The sequence below is a fragment of the Bidens hawaiensis genome, unplaced genomic scaffold, assembly GCF_021521415.1.
Source record: "Bidens hawaiensis isolate Kalapana, Puna unplaced genomic scaffold, B.hawaiensis_p1.1 tig00004795_1, whole genome shotgun sequence".
In the NCBI taxonomy this organism is placed as follows: domain Eukaryota; kingdom Viridiplantae; phylum Streptophyta; class Magnoliopsida; order Asterales; family Asteraceae; genus Bidens; species Bidens hawaiensis.
Genome location: NW_027491299.1, coordinates 719,731 through 731,420, shown reverse-complemented (window position 1 = coordinate 731,420; position 11,690 = coordinate 719,731). Strand labels below are relative to the sequence as shown.

At 35.7% G+C, this 11,690-nt stretch overlaps 1 pseudogene; it reads right to left on the bottom strand.

The window, feature by feature from the left end:
- Nucleotides 1-8,817: 8,817 nt before the first annotated feature.
- LOC143628097 (protein FAR1-RELATED SEQUENCE 5-like) lies at nucleotides 8,818-11,252 on the bottom strand (annotated as a pseudogene).
- Nucleotides 11,253-11,690: the final 438 nt, after the last annotated feature.

Below are 11,690 nucleotides of genomic sequence, written 5' to 3'. Positions count from 1 at the left end.
TAAAGTATGTTTTGAGTTGTTTAGGTTTATCGGATTGATTTACTTAATTTATTTAATAAAATATTCTTAGTAGAGATTGCAGTCAGCGGGTGACACGACAACCTATAGCATAATGGTCTAGTGTATGCTACTCACCCTTTCAAAATTGAAGTGGTGGGTTTAAATCCTCATAAGCAAAAAGTTAGAGGGTTTTAGATATAAATAAATTTGCTGATTAAAAAAAAAAAAAACCATGTTAGAAGATGGAAAAGTCTGTCTGTCTGTTTACTTAAACATGGAAAAGTAAGTTTGTCTGTTTAGTTACAAAATTTTATTTTCGTAGCCGGGAGAAGAAGAAAATTTTATAAGAAACATTTTGTATGAAATTATGAAGAAGATGACTTTAGAACCTTATATTACTTGGGTGTAAATTATTGAAATTGAAATCCAAAGAATATAGTAGGTCATTAGGTATAGAACCCAAATTAAATTAGAATTTCATTTGGAGGTTTGAGATTTTTATCATGTAATAAACGAGTTAGATGGATCCAGAAGTAGAATATCACCTATTAATTTAATTAGATATGCTATGTTTGTCGTAAGTCATGTTTGGACTGCTGTGACGAGTACGTTGTACATTGTAGAGAGCTAGTACCGACATGATTTGGTTAGAAATTTCACTTTGACATATTCAAGCATGTGAGGAATCTGTCAAGATAGGGGCACCTGTGAATCTTGACTAACCTGTTGAATGGAAGATCAACTCTTCGACCGGCTGATATTTTGGTCTTTGGGTGGATGAGAGGGAAATATACGTATGTGGATCTAAGGAGGATTTCCCCTCTTCTGGGTCTGGGGAGTAGTTGTTTTACGGTTGGTTAGGCTGCTTTAAAAGCCGTTTCATGCAAGGTGACTAAACATGAGAAGACGTGTCTTAACAACCAACATGTATTTATAATTTTTGCACTTGACACTTTTTGTTTCCTCACGCCTAAAGTTGTGAAGCTACTCAGCCGAGTCTAACGGGCCACGAATATTAATGTTATGACTTCAAGATCTATCAATTTAGTTTTTAGAAGACTTGGTTTTTCAATTAAAAAAAGAGATAATGACATAGAATTTTGATTGCTTGCGTTCTGTTTCGATGTAAACGCTATTTTTGCATCAACAAAATTATATTTTAATAAAAAAAAATGATATAATGATTAGTCGGTGGATTCAAATTAGTAAGACGGTTGGTTGGTGTACATAACCAATTAACTACCGGGCCACAACAAATTTCATTCTAACATTGTGGAGGAGAATAATGAGCACATGGACTATATGCAAGGAATTTATGGGGTGGATCCATTTGCAACACTAGGAAGGTGGGCTAACGTGGAAAGATTCGCTTGATTTAATTGCACATTGAAGCAGGATTGTGATAAACCGATTAATTGGCTTCATATATTTCGTCGATGGAGAACAAGACCAAGAAAAAAAATTAATATTGGGTTAATTTTTTAAATTTGCACGGGCTGAAAAGTTCAAACTTGGAAAGTCGATCGTTTAGAGAAGTAATCTATGTGATACTGATCTGAAGCACTTCGGGTGATCAATATTATTTTGTTAGAGCTCGATTAAGGGGGTGTTTGGGATTCTTTATTTTAGCTCCTTATAGCTTATAACTTATGAGTTATAAGTCATAAGGTGTTTGAAAAAGTTAGATTCTGTAAGTATATAAGGTATAAGGTACAATTTTGTAACTTATAACTTATGTCTTAAATAAGTTATAAGGAGGTAAAATAAGGAATCCCAAAGACTGAGAGAATGTAGACTAGTATGAACCGACCAATGTGTGAAGACGAGTCTTCGACTTCCTGTGACGAAACTACGGTATTTTTCTTATGGTTTCACTATTTTTGGATTAAGTCACATAATAAATACATTGTCATAATAAAAGTATATTATTATTAAGAGTTAAGTGTCATTTTAGTACCTGTGGTTTGCCCAATTACGCAACTTTAGTAGTGATTTTGAATTCATTGCAAATGGCTACTTCACTTTTCTAAAACTTGCAATTTTAATACTTTTTTCTAACCCCGTCTAAGTTTGTCCGTTAAGTTAGGAATACTATGGTAATTTCATTATTTATTTAGTTTTTTTCTTTTCTTGTAAGATAGTGGCCTAATCAAAAATGGAAACATTTTCATAATACTCTATTATAAAGCATGGCTTCAATACAACAGGCGTCGTTCGTCGAAACCACAAAAATCTGCAACCTCCGATGTGGTTGTGGTGGTGAGCTTTGAACAGTTTTCCGGCGAAGGTCTACGGCGGAGAACCAGGCAACCGGTCCCAATCGAACATACAAGTCACGGATTTATGCTACACTATTCAAATCAACAAAAACCACACACAAACACACAAACACATCGATTTAGATAAACGATTATTCAGATAATTGGCGGCAGCGGCCGGAGCTTCCAAATATGCAGTGAACATCGTCGACGAAGATGAGAGCATCAACGGATGTGATGTTGTGAAATTGAAGAATCTATTGTTCAAATTTCGACGTCGAACAGTTAGTTAACAGGGGCAAGGACTCGTCGGACGTTGTTGAACCATCATACAAAGGTGGAGCAAGGTTGTCGGAGAGACGATTTGATGGTTATTGGAGCTGGTGATTAAAGTGTTTTTCTTAAATGTAGGTTAGGGGTAGGATTTGAGTTTTGAATGAAGGAGGAGGAGGAGGTCTCGGGCTCCGGCACGGTGGTCGGAATCCATGAACGGCGGTAGACAGTGACAGGCGGAGAGATGTGACCGATGGAGAGAGGAAGGGTGCTTTTACAGGATATAAGGGTGAAAAATCTTTAGAAGAGAATGAAAAATAAATAAAATAACAAAGTTACTAAATTACCCCATACTTATCGAACTCCTAAATAATTATTTTTAACTTTTTAAAAAGAAAATTTTTGTAGTTTTTTTTTTGTTCCATTATTCTTATATGTTGTTATTGTTACAAAAAAAAAAAGAATAGAAAACAACTTTTCGGTAGCGTCGTGCATTGCATATGTGCAAAGGTGCTATATTGCATAGAATACAACAGTATTGCACATATTTGATACACACTATTGTATATATGAAATATAAGATTAATATGCATATCGAATATACATTAGTACATATGTGTAATACAACATTAATGCACATGTGCACTATATCGACTTTTATTTATATTTTTTGTGTATAATACAACAATACTACACATATACAATACACAAGTATTAAATATATGCAATTAAATACTATTGAACATAAAAATACATTGTAGTATGTAATACAACAGTATCGCACAGTAATACGTATATGCATTACAACGTTTTTTTTATTTTTTTTATCAAAGGGTAACAAAATATAAGAATAATGACAAAAACGGAAGTTTGAAAATATTTTTTTATTTTTAATTAAAAATAATTCTTTAAGAGTTTTTAAGTTTTCTCTCCATGGATGAGTTTTCTCTTGATCATCTCTCTCTCTTTCTCTCTCTCTATATATATATAGGGTGGAGTTATAATAAGAAGCGAGATATGTCTAAGAAGTGTAGGAAGGGATCTGGTGCGTCGGATGGGGTAATCTAGTGGCTGGGAGTGGAGGTGTGTTATTTCCTTGGTGCGTTTTTTTGTTAGTTGATAATTTAAGTGTGTCAGGGGTATTATAGTCTTTTTAAAATGGCTGGACATGCAAACCGGCAAGTAATTTTGTTTAGAAACTCCTACTTTTATGCCTATGATTTGATTATAGTTGTTCTCTCTCTAAAATCTTCTAAAAGTTGAATTATATTCTGACGGTAATCACATAGTCAATTGTTTCTTGATTTTCCATCTCAGTCGACAAATATGGATCTCAAATCACCAATGAAGGACGCCGGTGGTTTTAATAATCTTCAAAGTGGGTCTGTAGTTGGGATTGTTCAATGTGTTTTTTGTCGGTAGATTATCTCCAATTTCTAGGGTTTGACTCTTTTAATTGGAGGCCTGAGAAGCTGGGTTTTAACATTTGATGTGTGTTTCGATGTGTTGTCTGTAGTTGTATTTGTTTTAACACTTGATGTGTGTTTTGATGTTTAGTGTGTTTACGTGTTGGATTGGTGTGTGATTACTACTGTTATATGGGTCGCGAATTTAAAGAGGAACGACGAGAATGAATAGATTTTGATTACTGTGTTCTATTGGTGTGTGTTGGGTACTCTGTTATGATTTTGATTAATATGTTCTGTTGGTTAGTGTGTTTACGTTTTTTGTTGTAGTGTGTCACACACTTATTAAGCAGGTGGGTTTTTTGTTAGTCGGTGTGTTATTATGGGTATAGAATGTAAAGAAAGATGATGAATGTTATTATGTTGGGTGATTAAGTTGTGTTATAGTTAATAAGACGTTAAGTTTGTTGTCAAAGCTATTGTTTAGTCTCGTAAATTCTGAAAGTGTTTTTTTGTAGTTTGATACTCGTTTTGATTGTTATATGGGATGGAGTGAAGATATGAACCTATTCTGATTCATATTTAATGTGATGTTTTATTGTTCTGTTTAGTATATTATGGTTAACGCTCTGTTTATTAGATATGATATGTGTGTGTGAGTGCTCTGTTTGGTAGTTAGTTGTTAATGAACAATTTAGTGAAGTTTGGATACGAATGATTTTTTGGGTTAATAAAAGACTGATGTGTTTGTGATTATACTATCAGTTCAGAGAAGCACGAGATTAGAAAAAAACACCAAGTGCGGGAATTTTGGGGACTAATAAAGAAGGTAACAAAATAAAAGGTAACACCTTTTGAAGTTAACATGAGCTCCCATTATTGAGTGTGTTGATTTGTTGTTTTAGATAAAGAAGTTGGTTCAAAACCGCACGTACCTGTGAACGTTCCTTTTTATAAAAGTAAGTTTTGTTGTGTAGTTAATTATATTATGATGTTAGAAATGCAATGTTGATTGAGTGTGTTTCTAATATAAAATAAGCAGGTTCAAGAAGTGATTCGGATGATGATTTTGCAAATCCACCTGTTAAATTGTTTCAAAGAAGTAAAGGAAAGGTGGACAGAAGTAGTGTGTTTCACAAGTATAATGGGGAAAAGATGAGGCCAAGGGTTGGGGCAAGTTTGTTCCATGAATACATTAACAAGTTGTCAAATGAACAAAGGAAAATGGTAATGCAAATGGGTTTTGGTAGCATCCTAGATATCAATGTAGCAAACATACCAACGGGGTTGGGTTACTAGTTAGTTAATAACTACAACCACGACAGTAGTGTGCTAATTTGGGGGATAAAGAAGTTAAGATGAATCCGCAACTGGTGGAACGTTTGTTAGGAATACCTAGGGGAAAGGTCCAGATAGTAGAAACAAATAAGCCAAGGTTAGAAGATGATGTTGTAAATAGTGGAGGAATCAATTCCCTGACCCAAAAGCAAAGGTGTGCCCGCTAAAGTTTATGGAGCATGCCAAAAACCAGATTGATAGTGGATGGCATTTCAAAATGAACTTTCTCGTTGTGTTTGGGACATATATGGGAGATATTACTGGTAATAACACGGTGAACCAAAGATTTATACCATCAATTAAAGATATTGACGCAGTTAGGGAGATGAATTGGTGTGAATACGTGGTGACGTCATTGAGAAGAACCCGTAAAAAATGGAAGGAAAACAAGGAGTACAACGGATCAATGACAGTGCTTGCGGTACGTTATGTCTTTTATATTGAAATTAGTTTTCATTATTTAATTTTAGTAATGTAACTGTTGTAACGCAGCTTGCTTACTCAAACGAACACTTTGGAAATGTGGTGGAGAAGGGAAAAATTTTGTTGTCAGTGAACATCTTTACAGACGATGACCTTTTTAAACTACAAGATATATTGGAAAGAAAACGAGTGGGTGATCGCGCCTCGTTAGGAAAACTTGAAAACAGTGGAAAGAGACAGAAGGTTGAGGATGTTGGTGGTAATGTGGCGAAAAAGTTTACAAAAAAGGAGCTAAAGAAAGTGGTGATCAAGGAAAAAAAATCGGGCGTGAAAAGGAAAGAGTGTGAGGTTGAACAGAAAAAAGATGATGACGTGGCATATGTGGATGGTGTCGTGGAGTCTTTAGAAATTGCCGAGCCTGTTGCAAATTTTAAAGATCCGTTGTACATCCCGACACAAACCGAGGAGGAGGTACGTACTGGTTGCGGGTTTTGTATTTTAGGTCAGTTAGATGTATGTGATGTGCACTAATTGTTTGTTTTCGCTTTGTTGATTGTCTTAAAATAATAGGACCGGGCCGAAAGGATAAGTGACTTGATGCAACATTTTGATAACGTGTATGGAGATATATGTCGTGAGTTTGAAGAAGCACACGACATGTGTTTAGGTAGCTTGTTGATAAAAGAGATTGAGGAATAGTGGAAGTCGATTCTGGCTAAATAAACCATCAAGAAGGAAGAGGATGTGAATAAGAATGAAGGTTTGTCTAACGTTGAAACGTACCACGAAGTGAAATCGAACATTTGAAAGCCTGAATCTACTCAAGTTGTGACAACACCAAGAAACCTGAAGGTGGTTTTTAATTTACCGGAAGTGAACGTGCAGTCGGCAGATCGGAAAACGTTTGACGAAACACCAAGATCTGTAAGTAAGGGAAAGGAAGTAGTATTTGAAAGTAATGACACAGCAGGTATCGATCAAAGGCCCCGATGACATAGGTTCCTTTCAGAAGCGTTTTGCTCGCCTTTTGCTAAACGTTCGGTGAGTTTGGGAGCTGCAATATCTAAGGGGGAAAGTAGCATGGCAGATTATATTTTCGCCACGTATGGGGATCAAAGGTAAGTGTTAGCTGCTGTAAATTATTATATGGTTGTACGTTATAAAGTTATAGTTTCGGTGATGAATTTTGTTATTCGGTTTGTTGTGTAAATAGGGATGTTGTAATTAGCACAGATGAAGGTGTTTGCATCAGGCATGTTTTTTTGGAGACTTTGCGCCCGGACGTGTGGGTGCATGTATCAGTGATGTCTGTATGGGCAAGCGTGCTGAATTATGAGGAATCTATAAGAGCGAAACACAACTCGGTGCCTAGGCTATACTGTTCAGCAGTAATGTTGGTAAGTGACACTTCCTGTAATATAATTATAATTGTTTTTAGTATATAATAAACATATATGAACAGCTACCGGATCATTACGAGAAAGACGTGTCCACGAGAATAAAAAATTTTGCTGAGGCGATGGATAAAATGCTTCAAGCTCAAAAGCTGAAAAGCATTCAAGGGGTAGAGTTGGTGTTAATACCGATAATAAGCGGTAAACACTTTTATCTGATGACTTTCAACTTGAAGACGTGCCAGATTCATATTATTGATAACATGGGGACAAGGGAGTCTTTCAAAAGCAGATACAGAGGGTGGCCCGAAAAAATGGTATGTTATTCTTATGTTCGTATCGAGTAATATTATTTGTAGACATAAATTTATGTTGGAATAATTGATTTTCAGCGAGAGACAATGGCTGGGTATTTGGCTTTAGTAGACCACCAGGGGGTCGAAATTTAAAACAGCAAAGACAATGGCCGGGTCGATGTACCGTGGAGGACGACATACAACTATGTGGATTGCAGGGTGTTTGTTATGAGACACATGGAGACGTTTAATGGTGGGAATACTAAAGAGTGGGTTGTTGATTGTGGTCTTGCTGAAGAACTTGACAAACGTGGACGGGTGTTAGGGAAACAAAAGGAAGAGCTTGAAAATCTTAGAAGGAAATACGTGGCTAAGATTCTACTCAGCGATGTAAATGTGATGAGAGAAATGTTATTACAAGATATGTTGGAATATCACCAGTTGTTTGCGACCGAGAAAGCAAATCTGGACAAGACAGCTCCTAAAAGAATCATGGACAGGTTAAATCTCGAATGACTGTTGACAGATATGACCGTTTCTTTTAATAGTTAACGGTTTTTGACAGTTTTTATGAATGGTAGACTGTTTATGTGTTGGTCTTGTTTACGTATTTGGCAAACGTTTGAACTGTTTACATATTTTGGAATATGAAAATGTTTGAAACATGTTTGATGATTATATAGGTGTTAAACTCGGGGTTAAAAATAGTTTGGTTATTTGTTTTGTTTAAAACACATCTAGTTTTTTTTACATGTGCTTTGTAATTCAAGTTTAGCTAATGAATCAATTTATTATAAGTAAAATGTTTTACAAAATAAAACACTTTAATAAAAAAACATGGTCAGGTGTTATGTGTAATGTTTGAGTAGGCACCATATGAACAAAGATTAAATTAAGATTAAATTTGAACAACTTTGGAAAATATTGGACAAAACGATATGATCATCCATCAGGTGTTGCTAAAAAAAACATCCATCGGTTGTGTAAAACAAAAAGTTAGTAAACATGAAACCTTAAATAAAAACCATCAACTATCCATAATAATGTACCATCAACAATCCATAATAATGTCTAAGGTGAAATAAAAACCAATAAACAAAACATACTAAAGTCTAAGGTGAAATAAAAACCAATCAACAAAACATACTAAAGTCTATAGTGAAATAAAAACCCATCAACAAAATAAAAACATACTAAAGTCTATAGTGAAATAAAAACCCATCAACAAACCATAATAAAGTCTAAGGTTAAATAAGATTAAAGTGTAATGGAAAAAACCATCAACAATCCATAACAATGTCTAAGGTGAAATAAAAACCAATAAACAAAACATACTAAAGTCTATGGTGAAATAAAAACCCATCAACAAACCATAATAAAGTATAAGGTGATATAAGATTAAAGTGTATTTGTAAAAGACGTAACCGGGCTACTCTTCCATATTTTCTTCATGTGAACTGCTTGCTCCGTCTTGTGAAGGATCCTGTGGAGGTTTGTTGTTGATACTGAACAAGTGATGGTTGCGGGTGTCATGACCAGGTTCACGACATATTCTGCATGTCCTTAGGGGCTTGTCCAGTTGCTTTAGACTTACAGCTTGTTCGTGTAATGACCTAAAGCGAATTGGAAGCCCACACCCTTTAGTCCTAACACCAATCGGGGCACGAATATGGATTTGATCTGGTTGTGTCACACCGGTTAGTTCAGCGAACCTGTCTCGACGACTAGGTCTAGGGGCGTTGAAAGTAACCTCATCTACTGTACTTTTGTACGCGTTAATGTAGTCGCGATAATGATATAACTTTTGCATGTCATCAACCAGCTTGTTTATGATATGGTCGTGCGCAATGTTGATGTCTCGAACAACACGATACACATCAGTACTTTTGTTTATGTTGGGCTCGTCAAAACCAATAAACCGCATAGGGCTGTTAGACACAGCGTCTTTTGTCCACCTACGATTGATGTACTGTTTGGGAAATATCCTGATATCCAAAATGTGGAGCACCTTAAAAATGTGACGACACAGTAAACTGAATTGCTCGAACCTTTTACAGTTACAATAAACAGTGATGTCTTCGTTGCGAATCATAACCTACCATGAAGAACAATGTATAAAGTGTAAAAATAAAATATAAACACAGTACACCTAGCATATTGAGAATCCGATATACCTCGTGAAAAGAAGCAGGTAAGTGTAGAAAGTCACGAATATTGAATTTCAGAAGGTCATCGATGGGGACGTAACACCTGGAAGTGCAATTGTGAAGAGCAGCTTGTATTTCCAATTGGGCATAAAAAAAATGGTTCTCGTATAGATTTCAGCTGCTTGTTTCTCAAGTGTGTAGTTACTCCATATCTTGGCTGCTGTATACCTACAATCATGATCGTTCTTACGATGCTCATGTCTTTGATGATCCAATGCAGTCGCAAAATGGGCCAAAAACTCAACCAAAGTGCAACGTGGGTTACAAAACTGGGCAAAAAAATGATTCTCGCTCTCTGATCTGGATGAAGTACGCATAAGACCAGACATGGTTTCTTCGCGATAGTAAGCAGGAATCCATGATTCTCTAATGTTGAATATGTCTTTTAGCCAAATGTGATCGTTTAACTGAAAGTCATCCATTATTGAAGCCCACTCCGTTTCAAACAATTCAGGTGTTATTGAGTCGGTCCAAACAATATTACACAACCGAGTCTTAAAATCTGTGGTGTTGCAAACGCCGGATCCAACCTGAAATAATATAATGGCATATTATAACACAATCAAACAAACTACGTACAGTAACAGTAAACAACATAAACAAAAAAGAGTTCTCTTGTACCTTCCCGGACAGCTTATCCCTAATATGCCACATGCAGAGTCGATGCCTAGAATTAGGAAAAACGTCTTCAATTGCACGTTTCATGGCGGGATCTTGGTCAGTTACAACAACTGCTGGTGCATAGCCAAAAGCCTTCTTAAAACAATTCAGCAACCAAGTGTAAGATTCTGCGGTTTCCGATCCAAGCAACGCTGCACCAAGGGTAACATTCCTATTACGGTTGTCAATTCCAGTAAATGGAACAAAAACCAAGTTATACCTGTAAAACAAATGAATCAATAAATAAAACACAAAAAAAGAAATAAAATTTTTGGTTGTCAATGATATTACTTGTTATGCTGATATGTTGCATCAAATGAAACAACATCACCAAAGACGTAGAAGTTCATATTGGCTCGCTCGTCGGCCCAAAATAAACCCTTTAACGCCCCGTCTGCTGCAGTAGAATAATCACATGAGAAATTGGGACATAATTCTTTTTTCTCCATAAGACGTTGAACAGCCATCTCAGCATCGTAGTCTCCAATGAATTAGTTGATACTTCTTTTGTAGTTTTTGCAATCAGACTTGGTTGCGCTAACTTTATCAAACCCACCATACATGGTCCTCATAATGTTGAAAGCTTTTACCGGACCAATGTTAATATTAGCAAGATCGTCTAACATCTTTTTGTGGGTAAACGTAAGCTTGCGAGCAGACTTTAAGAAGTGGATATCGTCTTCATCAACAAAAGGATGATTGTGTGCTTCACCAAAATATTTGACCCTATACGTGCCATTGTCGGTTAAAATTAACCTTATTTGGGCTTCACAATTTGTTCTTTGAGATGGCTTCCTACGTTGTTTTTTCCCTTTGAACTCTTCATTTAATGTGTCCACTTCCTTAACAGTTCTTGAGCCTTCCTTTGTGCAAACAAAATACTTGAAACGGACAACATTTTGTCCACCCACTGTGTTCCGTTCCTGATAGAAAAACCACCTGCTAAAGCGTATCTTCTATAAAAAGACTCAGCAGCTTGAAGATTTTCAAAGATCATTCCTTCATTAGGTTTGATTGAGGCAGACACTAGTGGAGTGTACGTCTTCCTACCAGAATTTGGAGATACATGCTGAATTCCAACTTCCTTGTACGCAGGTGGATCTATAATCGGATATAACAAACAATAAAAATTAAGTTCCACAACAGAGAGCCCACAAAAGACATTGACGTTTAAAAACACACAATTAAAACAAGAAAAATAAAATCTGAAGTGTTACAACATCTTAACAGTACCTAAATTTGTAAAACATACTAACTGAAACAAAAAATTGCATTGGTTACAATGACACACAAAAAAAAAACAGATGTTTAGAATTACCTAAATTTGTAAAACACACTAACTGAAACAAATAATTTGCATTGGTTACAATGACACAAAAAAAAACACACAGATGTTCAAAAAGTATTTAATCTGAAAATTTACACGTAGCAAGAA